The 16,114-nt window shown below is 45.3% G+C and overlaps 1 protein-coding gene across 1 annotated transcript in view; it reads right to left on the bottom strand.

Annotated features, from left to right (window-relative positions):
• Positions 1-16,114, bottom strand: part of LOC126297639 (E3 ubiquitin-protein ligase RNF170) — a 119,488-nt gene that overhangs the window by 31,800 nt on the left and 71,574 nt on the right. The gene's annotated exons all lie outside the window — the stretch shown is intronic.

Below are 16,114 nucleotides of genomic sequence, written 5' to 3'. Positions count from 1 at the left end.
CAATTATGAAGCAGTAAGATGAAAGTTGTTAACAGCGAATAACGAGAATCATTACAGTAGCAGATAGTCAGTGCTAAACACTCTTTCAAAAATTGTTGGAAATAGTTATAACAAAGGTAAGTCCAGGATGGAATAACAGGAATTATGACAGAATGCAGCTCACCACTTTAAGGATTTAATATTGTTGCCATTGGACACAATCTATAGCAGATTAGAAGGATTACAGTTAGTGTATGTCAGGCATCACTAGAGGCAGAATCGATGAGTCACATGGTCCTACCCGACCGACAACAGCATGGGGCTAGGCGAGTGGCTACGGTTGAGTCTTATATAGTATGTGCTATGAGCTCTTTCATATCTTTGCTATCAGCTATTAGGATACTGATCTGGCTGTGGGTTTGGTGTCTTCTAGTTTTTGTTTCTGGCATTTCTACTGCATTCAGATCATGACAACCTTGTCTTGTTTATGGATTACACAATCGTATCAGGGCCAGACACTTATCATGATATAAGTTCTTAGGGTCCTACCCTATCATGTTTTTGGCAACATGTTCACATTCAGTGCCAGCACTACGGATGCAAAGTTTGTAAAACTTTGGCAGCAACTGCAGTTGTCCCAACAGCAACAGTTTGCAGCTCTCAGCAATGGCATAAAGAGCAGCATGCTGATGTCCTGCAGCTAGTGCCAAAACAACAACAACATTCTGTGTTTGTTTTATTTTAGGACATCAAAACAACTAAGGTCATAAGTGCCCACACAACAACATTCGGTGTCCATGGTTGTGGCTACATTCTCACCACCATTCGCTGCCTTCTACAAACCTTCAGAAAGCTCGGACATATGCCTTCATCAATTTGATCTCCACTGGTTCCCTCACAGGTATAACACTGGTGGTAGGCAGCAAAGTGCTTTGCTTTTGTCTTCTAAGGGCAGTTCATACAAAGCAGTGTAGAAACTGCAAACACTCTTCAATCTTGGTGGCTTGTCATTCAATAATCTCTGTGTTCTACTAACTGAATACTGGGTCAGCAGACACATCGGATTGTGGCTAGGCTCAAGGTTAACCACTATCATAAACAACAGGGCCAGACCTATGCAGCACTGGCTGATGACTTGCAGGGTCTTGCTAAGTGCAATTTCAAATGCTAGAACTGTTAACTCTCATATGTGGAACCATTAATTTAAGATGTAATTGTGTACCTCTCACCTGACAGAGAAGTCACAGCTAAAGCAAGTCCAAGTCTAGCCTTGGTGACATGCTTAAACACGCAAAATGTTTCGAGGTTGCTTTGGAATCTCAGCACGCTTTCACAAATGAAGTGCATGTGTGCCAAGTTGGTAATCACCATCACGAGCAGTGGTCATCTGATGATTCTGACTCATCTTCTAATTCTGCATCTAAGTCTCATCCAAGTTCATAGGCACCCAGATCGTGGGCATCTCTTGAGAGACTTAAGTATATTGATGACTCTGTTTGCCCTCAGTGGTGAATGACATTTTTGCAATGTTAGTCGGGCAGGTCAGGAGCGTCATCATTCCTCAGCATTCACACTATGTAATGTACCTCAGAGAAACTTCAGTCCTGTCCAAGTCCATACTGTGGTAGTGGGCATACCAGAAGCTGTTAACTGCACCATGCAGTGGACTGCTGGTCCTGCAGTGAGCACGGTCAGCTCGCCGTAATGTCAACAAGTGGCCCACATATCGCATGCTCTGAGGCAGTATGGGGACAACACTGTGATCAATACAGTCATGACTGCAGAGCGGGAAGTTCCCCTGCAGACACAGAAGCACACTTTGGAATTCCAGCTGGACACAGGTGCTGAGGTGCGTCTAATGATTCAAGTCATATATCGCTGGCTCTGTTCCCCTCCACTGCAACAGGCCCAGTACCAGGTCCTGCCTTTCTACAGTATGTCCAGGCCTTCCCTCTGAGGACTGTCACTGGTGGCTAAGTGCAAAAACATTGAACACATACTAATCTTCTTAGTAGTGCAGTCCCCCTACTAACATTTTCTACTCAGGCAGCTTTACCAGTTTTGGGTTCAAAGAAGAGAACCAAATTAACTTAGTGTCAGACTCAGTGTCATTTTCTGCTCTGTGCGCACCATATAAGAAGATTTTTTAAGCAATGCTCTGATGTGCACGTAATTTTATGGCTCACATTTCTTTGAAGCCTTCTGGAGTGCCTAAATTTTGCCAAACTCACCCACTTCCATTTATGATTCATGAGGCTGTTCAGGCAGAACTCTCACAGCTTTAGGACCGGGTCACTACTTCCCATGTTTTCACCAGATAGTGGGTGATGACTGTAGTGGTCATTAAGAAAGCAAATAGGTCAATACATATTTGTGGTAATTTTAAATCCACTATTAATTCCCAGTCTATGTCCACTGCCTCGCCCAGATGAGTTGTTGATGAAACTGGCTGGGAGCCATTGCTATTAAAGGATGCATATCTCCAACTGCCACTTCTACATATGCATCCACATCCATACTCCGTAAGCCAACATATGGTGCATGGCGGAGTGTACCCTGTACCACTTCTAGTCATTTCCTTTCCTGGTTCTTAGGTGAAATTTATGTAGGTGGCAGCAGAATTATTCAGTAGTCATTTTCAAATGTCAGTTCCCTAAATTTTCTCAATAGTGTTCCTTGAAAAGAATTTTGCCTTCCCTCCAGGGATTCCTATCTGAGTTCCCAAAGCATCCTCGTACTACTTACGTGTTGTTAGAAACTACCAGTAACAAATGTTGCAGGCCCCCTTTGAACTGATTCTATGTTTTCTTTTAATTTGACCTGGTGTGGATCCCCAACACTCAAGAAGTGCTCATAATGGGTTGCATTGGTGTCCTATATGCAGCCCCCTTTACAGGTAAACCACACTTTTCTAAAATTCTCCCAACAAACCGAAGTTGACCATTCAGCTTCCCTACTACAATCCTTACATACTTCTCCCATTTCATATCACTTGCAACATTATTCCCAGATATTCAAACAACATGACTGTAGTGAGCAGGACAATACTAATGCTGTATTCGAACATTATGGGTTTGTTTTTACTACTCATCTGCATTAACTCTCATTTTTTTAGGTTTCGATCTAGTTGCTGTTCATCACACCAACTAGAAATTTTGTCCAAGTCATTCTGAATCCTCCTACTGTTACTCAATGATGACACCTTCATGTACACCATAGAATCAACAGCAAACAGCTGCAGATCGCTGCTCACCCTGTCCACCCTATCACTTGATATTTCATGTCAATTACTAATTTCAAATATGCCTTTTGGCTTATACAGGTAATATTGCTCTATGAAAATGCCAGGATGATTCCTTCAAAAGGACAGAGTCAATTTCCTTGCCAAACCTTGACACAATCCAAGGTTGTGCTATGTCTCTTTGACCTCTATTTCATAAGTGTATTAAAACTTAATCTTTATTTCTTTTTAAATTGGTTTACACTGTCAGTTGGAAAAGTGCTGTTTGTTTGTCTGAGAGCAATTGAGAGGATTACAGCTTGAGAACGTATAGAGATGGAACCACACCCTCCTTCCTAACCTTCATGGTGGCACTAGAGCAGCCTCATGCCATGGTTGGGCTATCACCCCCTGCAGTTCTCGATCAGGCCTCTTGTGCCACCGCAGTCCTTCACTGGGCATCTTGTGCCACCACAGTGCTGGATTGAGCCTCCTTTGTCACCGCAGTGCTTAACTGGGGCTCCTGTGCCACCACAGTGCTTAACTGGGGCTCCTGTGCCACCACAGTGCTTAACTGGGCCTTCTGCTGGGGTCAGACCAAAGCCACTGGTTCTAGATCTGCTGATGGAAAGTGCTGCCTCTCCACTTCCCATCGCTGGCAATGGTTGGGCCATTTTTGATAATATGTGCAAAATTCAAGAGGGAAGGGATTTAATATCTGTTGGGATTTATTATATGTTGGGATTTATTATATGTTGGGATTTAATATCTGTTGGGATTTAATATCTGTTGGGATTTAATATCTGTTGGGATTTAATATCTGTTGGGATTTAATATCTGTTGGGATTTAATATCTGTTGGGATTTAATATCTGTTGGGATTTAATATCTGTAACAGCAGACACAATTGACAGTGAATCAAAAGCATTACAGTTAGTGGCTGTCAAGTGCCACCACGTGAACAATCACCAGGTCACATGGTCCTGCCTGACAGCAGCACGGCGCTACGCAAGCAACCATGGCTCAGTCTTATGTAGTAAGGGGTGGAGGAAGAAGTGCTGCTAGTGCTACCTATAGAAGCACACAGGAACAGGGTGGGGAGATTGTGCTGGAGAGAGGGAGGGAAAGGAGAGAAGGGGAAAGGACTATACAAGTGCAACAAGGGGACAGAGGCCTCATGTGAGGCTGTAGTGGGAGCAGGGAAGGGTGTAGAGGCAGGTGGGAGTACAGGGACTAGTGAAGGTTAAGGACAGGGTGGTTATGAGGACAAGGAATGTATAACAGGGAGGAGTTCCTACCTATGTAGTTCAGGAAACCTGTTGTAGGTGGACAGGCTACAGAAGACATGGGCTGTGAAGCAGTCAATGTCAAGAACACTGTGTTCTGCAGAATGCTCAGCAACTGGGCGATCCAGCTTTCTATGGTCATAGTTTGCTGGTGGTCATTCATGCAGACAGTCTGTTTGCTAGTGGTAGTGCCCATGTAGAATGCCGCACAGTGGTTTCAGATAAATTGGTAGACCACATGGCTGCTTTCACAGATGGCCCTGCATTTAATTGGGGTAGTAAATTTCTCTAACAGGACTGGAGTAGACGGTAGTGTGAGAATATATGGAACAGGTCTTACATCTACATCTTTCGGTATTTGAACCACAGGGCAAAGGATTGGCAGCAGGGGTGGAGTAGGGACAGATGAAAATATTACATATGTTGGGTGGGTGCTGTAATACCACTGTGGACAGAGTAGGAAGGATACTTCTCATTTCAGGACAAGACAATAGGCGGTTGAAATGCTGGGAGAGAATGAGATTCAGCTGCTTTGTCCTGGATGATACTGCGTCACAGGGGAAGAAGCGAGGGGACGGGATGGGGGGGAGGGGTGCACTCCTTTCTAACCGGTCCATAGGGGAGGGTAGGTGACATGGGAGACACAGAAAAGGAGATGCGTTTCTGGACAAGGTGTGGAGATTAATTATGGTCTGTGAAAGCCTCAACAACACCATCGGTGGATTTGAAGAAGGACTGCTCGTCACTGCAGATGTGACAGTTATATGGAAAGGACTTCTTGGTGTGGAATGGGTGGCAGCTGTCGAAATTGAGGTGTTGCTGGTGGCTGGTAGGTTTGCTGTGGCTGGAAGTACTGATGGAGCCATCCGTGAGGTTTGGATTGTCATTGCTGAAAGTGACTTCTTGGGCTGAGGGCGACCAGGTGAAGCGAATGAGGGAGAAAAGGCTGAGGTTCTGGAGGAATGTGGATAGGGTGTTCTCACCCTCAATCCAGATCATGAAGATGTTATCAGTAGTTTTGAACCTGATGAGCGGTTTGGCATTCTGAGTGGGTAAGAAGAATTCTTCTAGATGGTCCATGAATAGGTTAGCATAGATTGGTGCGAAGTGGGTACCCACAGCTGTACCATGGGCTTGTCTGCAAGTGATGACTTCAAAGGAGAAGTAATTGTGGGTGAGGATATGGTTGGTCATGGTGTGCAGGAAGGGGCAAGCTCCCCTCATGACTCAGTACTACCCAGGACTGGAGCAAACAAACCATGTTCTGGAAATGACGACAACCATGTGTATATGAGTTGTGTATGTAAGAGTGTGTGAGTGTTTTGTAAATTTGATGGCAAACTGTGTCCAATAGCTTACTCTACCTCTAACTGCATTTCTAAATATTGCTATTTGTCACTCAACACTTCTTTTGTTGTTAAAAAATAGCCATAGTACACACATACATGGCACGAAATCATAACAGGTAAGAAATAGGGATGTGAAGCGCTTCACACTGGTAGACATTCTTATCAAACAAAGAAGAGTCTTCAGGTATTGGTCTCTTCTGATCAAAATTATGCCGATTTCTCTTCCTTCAAATAGCTGGATATTTGTTAGACAAGCTGCTCACTCTTGTGCTCACATAAACACTTTCTCCCAAAAAAGTGAGGAAAATGTGTAGAACTGAAGAGGATGGTGATGTTTACTCATAAACTATTCCCATTTGTCTTAATGTCTTCAATACTAAACTAAGACTGCAGCCTTGTCTGAAGTTTTCCTATATGACGTCCGATATTAAATTCTGTCTCGTAAGTAACAAAAACAACCTTCATCAAATCTAATCTAGAATGGTAATTTTTTCCATACTTGGCGCTGCAAGACTGAGCTTTTCTTAGGTCTCTAATGGTCTTGTCAACTGCACTGTTCTACTGACAAGCAAGCAATAGTATGCTGTACAAGTAACCGAAAAACAGAAGACCATTGCATACTAGTTTCACCATAGCTGGTGATGTTGGATAGCTAGTGACACCAACTTGTTCCTACCCAGAGGTTGGAAATAGGGGAGGTTTGATAAGCTCCTTTTCCAAGTCACCTTTGTGGTTAATTCTGTCTAATATTCTAGGACGGGATGATGTTCCTGACTGCATGAATGACCAAGCAATATGATATTAAGTCCTGAAAAAATTGAAGACACTGTTGAAATCCAAGTTCTTTTACTGAAGCAAGGTATTGGTTGGTTGGTTTAAAGACGGGAGAAGGGACCAAACTGCAAAGTCATTGGTCCCTTGTTCCTAATAAAGCAATGCCACAAGTGTGAGAATAAAACAGACGAAACATATAACACAGAACAGGAAGAAAGGAAAAGCCACAAGAACAAAGGGAAGGCAACGAACACTAAAAGGAACAAAAGAGGACAAGAAAACAACAGAAACGCTAGAAACAGAAGAGAGTAAAACATGAAAGCAGATTACAGTGGCTGGCCAATCACGAGAATAAAAAGGGAAAGCCAGCCACTCTGCAACACATTAAAACCTCCACCTCAAAAAAAGCACTAGAGTGGAGGACACAGAGGGACAAAGGACATACACTAAAACCTACATAGAAGTATAAAACCCACCCTCACAGATAAAATGTAAAACAAAAGCTGCTGTGGAGGCATTGTCACCCAACACCGAAGTTAAAAGCCTGCCACAGAGCGGCTAAAAGTGGGCAGTCCAGCAAGAGGTAGACGACTGTCTTTTGGGAGCCACAGCGACACTGAGGTTGGTCCTCGCAACGGAGTAGATAACCATGTGTTAGCCACATATGGCCAATGTGGAGCCGGCAGAGTACAACTGATTCCCTGTGAGAGGCCTGCATGGAAGACTTCCACACATTCATACTCTCCTTAATGACACGCAGTTTGTTGTGCGTGCTGTTATGCCACTCCGTCTCCTAAAACCAGAAAACTCTGCGGTGTAAGACAGAACGCAGGTCAGCTTTGGAGATGCCTATCTCCAGAAGTGGTTTCCAAGTTACTTGTTTGTCCAGCCTGTCGGCAAGTTTGTTGCCGGGGAATCCAACATGTTCTGGGGTCCACACAAACACGACGGAACAGCGGGACTGTTGCAGGTCTTCGATGAACTCCTGAATGGATGCTACCAGAGGGTGGCAAGGGTAGCACTGGTCGATAGCTTGTAGGCTGATCAATGAGTCAGTACACAGGAGAAATGACTCGCGAGGGCAGAAGCGGATGTACTCAAGAGCACGAGATATGGCCAATAGCTCGGCAGTGAAAACACTGCAGCCAACTGGCAAGGAGTGCTGCTCAATATGTCCTCCATGAACATATGCAAAGCCTACATGACCATCAGCCATTGAGCCGTCGGTTAAACCGCTTCAGAGCCCCGGAACATGTAGAGAATCAAGAGGAAGTGACAGCGGAGCGCAGTGGGGTTAACAGAGTCCTTAGGGCCTCAGGTCCAGGCGAAACTGCAGCCGAGGTGTACACCATGGAGGTGTACGTGAACAGACCACAAGTAGAGGTGGTAAAGGGAAGGACTCCAGTTCAGAGAGAAGGGACTGCACGTGAATCTTAATTGTTAGCCCCGATCTGGACCACCGATGCAGGAGATGGACAGCCATGGGCGGGAAAAGGAGAAGGTAATTTGGATGCTCAGGGGAACTATGAATGTGTGCTGCATAGCTGGTGAGCAGTTGCGCACGTCTGATCTGCAGTGGAGGGACACCAGCCTCCACCAGTACACTGATCACCGGGCTTGTCCTAAAAGCTCCTGTCACTAATTGAACCCCACAGTGGTGCACAGGGTCAAGTAAATGCAATGCTGAAGGTGCTGCCAAACCATAAACCACACTCCCATAGTCAACTCGGGGTTGGGAAAGGGCTCTGTAGAGCTGCAGCAGCGTACAGCGATCTGCACCCCAACTAGTGTTGCTCAGGCAACGAAGGGCACCGAGGTGCTGCCAGGACTTCTGCTCAAGCTGACGAAGATGAGGGAGCCAAGTCAATCGAGTGTCAAAAACCAGTCCTAGGAATTTATATGTCTCCACTACAGTGAGTGCGTCATCATTAAGGCAAAGTGCGGGTTCCGGATGGACGGTACGCCACCGACAGAAATGCACGACACTCAACTTTGTGGCTGAAAACTGGAAGCCGTGGGCTAGAAACCATGACTGCGCATTGTGGATAGCTCCCTGGAGGCACCGCTCAGCAACAAAATTACTGGAGCAGCAGTACGAAATGCAGAAGGCATATGCATAGAGAGATGGTGAGACGGAGGGCTCGACAGCTTCTGATAGACCATTAATGGCCACTAAAAATAGTGACACACTCAATACAGAGCCCTGCAGAACTCCATTCTCCTGGATATGGATGGAACTATGGGAGTCACCAAATTGGACACGGAAAGAATGGAGCGACAGGAAGTTTTGGATAAAAATCAGGAGGCCCCACTCATACAATGTGGCAAGGATATGATGTCACCAAGTCGTGTCATGTGATTTACGTAAGTCAAAAAAGATGGCAATCAGATGTTGCCATCTGTAAAAGGCAGTTCAGATGGCAGACTCGAAGGACATAAGATTATCAGGGGTAGAACAACCCTGGCGGAAGACGCCCTGACATGGAGACAGCAAGCCACATGATGCCAGGACCCAACCCAACCGCCGACGTACCATACGTTCCAGCAGCTTATAAAGAACGTTGGTGAGGCAGATGGGCCGATAGCTATCCACATCAAGCGGGATTTTACTTGGTTTGAGCACCGGAATGATGGCGCTCTCTTGCCATTCCGATGGAAAGACGCCATCGCACCAGAGCCAGTTGAAGATGACGAGAAGCTGTCGCTTGTAGTCAGATGAAACATGTTTAATCATCTAGCTGTGGATGCCATCAGGCCCAGGAGCTGTGTCGGAGCAATGTGCAAGGGCAGTGAGGAGCTCCCACTCTGTAAATGGTGCTTTGTAGGATTCACTGCAGTGTGTTGTGAATGAGAGGACGTTCCCTTCCAGCTGCCATAGGAGTGTGCGAAAGGCTGGGGGGGGGGGGGGGGGGGGGTAATTCTCCGATGCAGAGGCTCAAGCAAAGTGCTCGGCAATCGTGTTTGCATCGGTACATAACTCGCCATTTATGGTAACACTGGGGGCAGCTGTTGTGGCCTGGTACCCGAAAAGACGTTTGATCTTTGTCCAGACTTGGGAAGGTGACATGTGGCACCCAATGGTGGAGACGTATCTCTCCCAACACTACTCCTTCCGTTGTTTGCTAAGGCAGCGAACACAGGCACAGAGCCGTTTAAAGGCTATGAGGTGTTCCAGGGAAGGGTGCCTCTTATACCGCTAGAGAGCTCATCGATAGTCCTTAATTGCTTCAGTGACTTCCGGTGACCACCAAAGGACTGTCTTACACCCCGGGCACCCTAAAGAGCGAGGGATCACATTTTCTGCCGCAGAAACAATTGTGCTAGTCATCTGCTCAACCATCACATCGATGTTACCATGAGGGGGAGATTCAGAGGTGACAGCAGAGGTGAAAGTTCCCCAGTCCGCCTTGTTCAAATCCAATCTGGGCAGGCGCCCATGTGCCTGATGTTGGGGCAGTGACAGGAAGATGAGGAAGTGGTCACTACCACACAGGTCATCATGTTCTCTCCACTGGATAGATGGGAGAAGTCCTGGGCTGCAAATTGATAAATCAATGGCCTAGTAACTACCATGAGCCACACTGAAATGTTTGGTGGCCCCAATATTTAAGAGGCAGAGGTCGAACTGAGACAGTACAGTTTCGACATCTCTGCCTCAACCAGTAAGCACAGTACCATCACACAAGGGATTATGGGCATTAAAATCTCCCAGAAGTAGGAAAGGTTTAGGGAGTTGATCAATCAGTGTAGCTGATACGTTCAGGGGTACTGCACCATCTGGAGGAAGATATATATTGCAGACAGTTATTTCCTGCGTCGTCCTTATTCTGACAGCCACAGCTTCAAGAGGGGTTTGAAGGAGCACATGTTCACTACAGACCGAGTTTAGGATATAAACGCAAACTCCGCCTGACACTCGATTATAGTCGCTACGGTTCCTGTAATATCCCTTATAGCCACGGAGGGCAGGGGTCCGCATTGACGGGAACCAGGTTTCCTGGAGGACAATGCAGATAGCAGGTGTAAAGCTTAACAGTTGCTGTAGCTCAGCCACGTGGTGGAAAAAAACGCCACAATTCCACTGAAGGATGATATTGTGAGACTGGGAAGGAATGGAACATTCAATGAGGCAATTTACACCTCAGAGTCAACTGCTGCCACCAATTTATTGCCTGAGCAATCTATATTCATTGTGTCTGAGGGTGTGGCAACATCTAGGTCCTCAGCGGATGCCAAAATCTCCACCCCCATCCTCAGCCGCAGAGCTTGTAGGTAGTGGTGGTGTGGGTGCCACCGCAATTTCCTTGGTCATAGGGGTTTTCTTTTGGGATTTCTCTTGCTGCTCCTTGGGTTTCCCTGGCTGGGAGGACTTCACTGGCTCAGTCTCCAGGACTGAGGATGAGCATGAAGCCCTATGACCAGCTGCTTTTGGGCTCTTCAGCTACTGGCGGGTGTCGTCTTTCCCACTAGAAGAAACCTGGGAAGGGAGTGACCCAAGAGAACCCTTCCTAGCGAGGGAAGCCGAAGAAGACTTAAGCTTCTCCGGCTTAGAAGTGGGGACAGACGTCCCCAATGGTTGGGGGTTGTTGTTCCCAAAGTTGTTGGTGCAGGAGCAACAGGAAGGGAAATGCCCCCCACCATGAAGGGGGCAGGTGTAGTCTTCAGGCTCTGAGAGGTGACAGGGATTGGCAGAGCTGATGGTGACAGAACTGTTGTAGGGGCGGCATAAGATGATGTCATACGCACATGATGCAGGTGTTCAAATTTTCTCTGAGCCTCAGTGTAGGTCAGTCGGTCCAGGGTCTTGTACTCAATGATTTTCCTTTCCTTCTGGAGAATCCTGCAGTCAGGCGAGCACGTCGAATGGTGCTCTCCGCAGTTGACTCAGATGGGAGGCGAGGCACATGGAGTATCGGGAGGTGATGGGCGTCCGCAATCTCGACATGTGACGCTTGAAGTACAGTGGGAAGACATATGGCCGAACTACCAGCACTTGAAGCACTGCATCGGGGGAGGGATATAGTTCTTTACATCACACCGGCAGACCATCACCTTGACCTTCTTGGGCAATGTATCACTCTCAAAGGCCAAGATGAAAGCACCGGTGGAAATCTGATTATCCCTTGAGCCCCAATGGACGCACTGGATGAAATTAACACCTCGCCACTCTAAATTAGTGCGCAGCTCATCATCAGACTGCAAAAGAAGGTCTCTGTGAAATATGATACCCTGGACCATATTTAAGCTCTTATTGGGTGTGATGGTTACAGAAATATCCCTCTGCTTGTCACAAGCGAATAACTCCCATGACTGGGCAGAGGATGCTGTTTTGATCAAGAGTGACTCAGATCTCATTTTGTATAAGCCCTCCACCTCCCCGAACTTGTCCTCTAAATGCTCAACAAAAAACTGAGGCTTCACAGTTACGAAAGACTCCCCATCAGCTCTCGAACATACAAGGTACCAGGGTGAATAAGATCCACTGCCATCCTTTGCATGACATTCCTCCCATAGTGTGGCCAGGCATCAGCAGAGCGATCCCTGTGTGGTCAGGGGGCTACAACCAACATGGTACATGGCGGCCCCACCACAACGGACTGGCTACTTTGCTGGATATCAGTGTCAACGCAGAAATCAACACTGCAGAGTGCATTGTGGAAAACTCACACAGGAAGGTGTCCTCGCCCAAGAGATGGAGAATGGGCAGGACTGCAATGCGGCGATGAGAAAGTGGGCTAAAGATCTCAATGCACGATGGACATGATGCACCTTTTAAGGCACCCTTCCCCAATTGGCTCGCTCTTCGGGAAAATTTTGAAGAATGGAGGTCAAACCCTACAGGGAACCATCACATAAAGGCCGAAACGTGTGAAACTCCTTTTACTCGTCTCATACGACAGGCAGGAATACCTTAGGCCTATTCTAACCCCCGTACCTGCAGGGGGTGAAGCAAGGTATTCAGCACCCTGATGGCTAAACTAAAACCTGCCAATAGAGCTTCATGTATATCGTACTAGCTGCAAGACAGGGAGGTGAGCCGGATAGGAACCCAATTTATATACCAACGTATCAATGATGAGGCACACTGAGCACTAATCAGATGCACTAACCAGCTTGAGTGTAATTGCTGCGTGATTTCCCACGACTGTTAAAGAGCAAATACTGGCATGGTCCCACACCTGTGCTACCTGCATGTCAAGGTAACAGCTCATGCATCAACAGTGCATTCCTGTGCAGCCAGAGGGCCACCAACATATGGGCATCTTATGACGAACCATATGGATTGGTAACCCCACTGTGTACTGGGTGATCTTCCCTGCATAACACACACCTCTGTACAAAAAAATTTGAAAAGGTGTAGGTCAAACCCAGGTGTTAGGTTCAAACAGGAGTTAACTGAAGTAAGCAGTGTAAAATAAACAAAATGGGAAAATCTATAATAGATTTCATACAAACAGGCAAGGTTATCAACAATGAACCTGTCCTACAGATCAAGTCACAGGTAAGGAAGAAGTACTACAATGACATGGGACCCCATACTCACCACACACTTACTCACACTCACAAAAGAGTTGGGAGGCCCTTGGGGAGGGGTGAAAAGAGTGGATTCTCAGAAATGATTGTAGTCTTCAGGTTCAGAGCTGCATGGAGGGCTTAAATCTTTGGAAGGGAGGGAGGGAGGAGGCTCTGAATGCTCTACACATACTGACTACAGAGAGGGGCAAATATCAGCCCTATTAATTATAGATGTTAGCATTAGTAATTCCCAATTAGAGAAAGAAAATGTTCATGTAGCACCAGTTAAATGCAGCACCATAAACAGACAGCATCCAGGACGAAACTCATTTATATTGGTAATAACACTAACATACTATAGTGGTGCGCACATAAGAATGTAGTTGGTGGGGTGATGCCCAGTGGCAAGTTGCACTGTACCACATGACGTTCCAACCATTAGCATCATTCTACCGTGTCTGCCTGCACCACACACTTTGGCATGCACATAGAATATTCAGCATTGACTTTTGTGTTAGTTTAGGTATGGTGATGTTACTTAGCCACTATAGTGTCCATTATGCATGGCATAAAGCAAACAAAAGTATTATACTAAAAAGTGACGGCTATGATTTTCCATATAAATTATACCAGTGAGAGTCAGAAATAGAAACAGCAGCCCAGTATATTACTCACCCTGGGGTTGCCAGTTATCAAGGTAGGCAATGGCTAGAGGATGAGGACAGGTACCACACTGGTGACAATGGAAAGTATTTTTCATCTCTCTTTGCACAGTATGCATCACACTGCCGGATTCTTACATGCACACCACCATAGGAAAATAAAATTGCCTGAAATTAGAACTGAATACCAACGAAATTTTGAGTTCTGCTAGGAGAGTTTACAGCAAAGAAACACCAGACATCAGTAGTGGATGCATGTTTATAAAACAGAAATAAAATTATGTAAAGTAAGTTTGGTGAAAATGAGCATTAAAGGTGCACTGTGAGTGGTAACTGGGTGCTTTTATAGAATTCCTGCCTCTAGGGCCACAGCGGCAGAGCATTTAAGAGAAAACTTGGAGAAGATTGTGTGTAAGTTACCTGATCATGTTATATTTTAGGGGTAATATTGAAACTTACTGGTTATTGACTGGAAGCTGCAAATGACTAGAAGTGGCAGGAACAGAGATTGGGTGATTTTGTTCTAAACACCTTAAACGAACTTGAGTAGCTAGTCAAGAACTGACTCGCAAGGGTAATGCCTGGAATAATTTAATTACAAACAGGTCTATACTATTCAGTTCATTTAACATAGAGCAGGGAATCTGTAATCATAAGGATGGTTCACATGGCTCTGAGCACTATGGGACTTAACTTCTGAGGTCATCAGTCCCCTAGAACTTAGAACTAATAAAACCTAACTAATCTAAGCGCATCACACACATCCATGCCCGAGGCAGGATTCGAACCTGTGACCGTAGCGGTCACGCGGTTCCAGAATGTAGCGCCTAGAACCGCTCGGCCACCACGGCCGGCTCATAAGGATGTTATTGCATCATTGATGATAGGTATCAATAAGAATGTTAAGAAATGTAGGAGAATATAGGAAGATATTTCTCCTTAGGAAGTGAAACAGGAAACATATTTTAGATTACCTGAGCATACAACACCAATCTCCAACTCAGAGAGAGAGAATCTTGAGTATAAATAGACGAAGTTAAAGAATATTGTACAATACATCTTAGACATGTACGTGTCAACCAAAATTGTGAGGGATGGGAAAGGTTCGCCAAAGTTCCAAAAGGTGTGCTAGAAAGTTGCTCCAAAACCAAAGAGAACTTCACTACGACAAAAACATAGCCAAAATAGTCAGCTGACAAACAAGCTGGTGTCAATCTATAGCAGGCTTTTGTAGCTCGGTATTAAAACCTACCCAGAACACAAACATCATCTTTTTAGGAATCAACACACATTCTGAAAACAACAATCTTATGAAACCCCACTTGCTGTGTTTGTCCACAAGATTATGAATGCACTAGATACTGGTGCCTGGGTCTAGTATATTGGTAATGCAGTAAATGATTCCTCAGAAACTATTAGGCTACTGGCCCAATATGTATTAATAAAATTTACTTATTCTCGAATATTCTTATGAGTCCACCTGGCATGGAATGGCTCCCTAGTAATGACCACTGACATAAGCTTTCTACAATGGAAGCATAGTGGCCTAAATACTTTCACAGGAGCTTCTTTCAAGTGACCCCTGACTAGTATGTTGAAGCTTGTCTAAATCAGTGGGTTCCAGGATCTGTCCTTTCCATGCCAGACTCAGTCCAGACAATAGTTTCACATTCTTGAGACATTCCTCTGAATAAAAGCCATCAATGACCTTCCATGTGGATTATAACACACACAATGGCTTTCCATACAGTTTTGAATATAACGGCTCAACTGGTCAAGACTTTGAACTCTTACAAGAATCTTTTTTGCCCAGTTCAGTTGTGTATCTGGCAACCACTCTTACCCAAACTGTTACAGATTCTTTGCTGTTAGCCTGAGGGTACTTGATGAGGCTCCCTTTTGAGTGACAATATTCACCTGCCAAGACTGTGATGAAACTTAGCTAATTAGCCACACATTTTCCCACTGATTCCATTGAGGATACAGTTCTATAGCTCCTCATGTGCATCAGGTTTATTCATATGTATGCAGAGCTACTCATAGATTTATACAGATTTCACATAGAAAAAATTATTGCTATAGCAGAACAGTATGTCAGTGTTGGATAACAACCTCACAGCAATCCTGAAATGTTTCACTATTTTTATTAAAAAGGCATCAGATCCTGAATTAATTCATATTCAGACAAAATGCCCAATGGAACATTATGCCTATTATGATTAGCCGAGAGAAGGAAATGTTAGGCAGTTCTCTCATATGTCGTAAAGAGTGTTACTAATGACAAGTTCCTATGATGGCAAGTAGACTAAGGCTACATTCACCTATCTGT

Source organism: Schistocerca gregaria, chromosome X (assembly GCF_023897955.1).
Source record: "Schistocerca gregaria isolate iqSchGreg1 chromosome X, iqSchGreg1.2, whole genome shotgun sequence".
In the NCBI taxonomy this organism is placed as follows: Eukaryota; Metazoa; Arthropoda; class Insecta; order Orthoptera; family Acrididae; genus Schistocerca; species Schistocerca gregaria.
Note: the sequence above shows the minus strand (reverse complement) of the source record. Positions and strands in the feature narration are given on the sequence as shown.